We start from the raw sequence: 799 nt of genomic DNA, 5'->3' as shown, positions 1-799 counted from the left end.
GTAGATTCTCCCCACCCCACTTGGGGGCACCGCCACAATTTGTGGCACCCTGATCCTCTTCCCAGGATTTCTTGGCCTCCCCACCCTCTCCCCTTGGTCATACTTTGCGGTGTTCCTCGCCGCCCCTCCCAGCCTGGCCGACCCTGGAACCCCGCGGCTCCTCCGAGCCCACCGCGCTCACCAGTCCTCATGGCCCTGCGGACGGACAGCCTCTTCTCAGTCCGGGAACTCTGATGAGGGCCCTCCACCCCTGCACCGTCTTCCTCAGGGTGGCACCAGCCTTGGGATTTCTTGAAATTGATGGAAGTCATTGGGAGGCTGGGCTGGGCGGGTAGCTTAGGTGATGGTGGCTGTGGGTAAATGTGAGAGCCAAATCAGCACCTTGTCATAAGCAACTGGCCTCTCTGAGCACCTCCTTTGAAATTAATACTTCTCACACTAATAGACAGGTTCTGATTGCTTTCATTATTCTAGAAAGCGACAGCGATTCATAAAATTCATAAAATGTTACCCAACCACTACTTTAGAGTGACACTTCCTGTGACAACAGTTCTCATTTCATTTTTGTTTCTAGTTTGCTCTTCTTTTCCCCCGACGGTTCCTCATAACTCTGCCTCCCCCAGAGTATCGACAGGTTAAAGGCTGCCCATTGCCACGGCCATTCCCTGTGACCAGGAGAGAAGCACAGGGGAAGCATGCGAGGAGGGTGCCAGGGCTCTGGAGTGGCGAGGCAGACCAGAACACTCGCGAATAGAGGGGCCCAGTCCCTGCCCCAGGCCCGTGTCCCTCTCTGGAAAGA

The sequence above is a fragment of the Pteropus vampyrus genome, unplaced genomic scaffold, assembly GCF_000151845.1.
Source record: "Pteropus vampyrus isolate Shadow unplaced genomic scaffold, Pvam_2.0 Scaffold376, whole genome shotgun sequence".
Classification (NCBI taxonomy): domain Eukaryota; kingdom Metazoa; phylum Chordata; class Mammalia; order Chiroptera; family Pteropodidae; genus Pteropus; species Pteropus vampyrus.
This window is presented reverse-complemented; position numbering follows the sequence as displayed.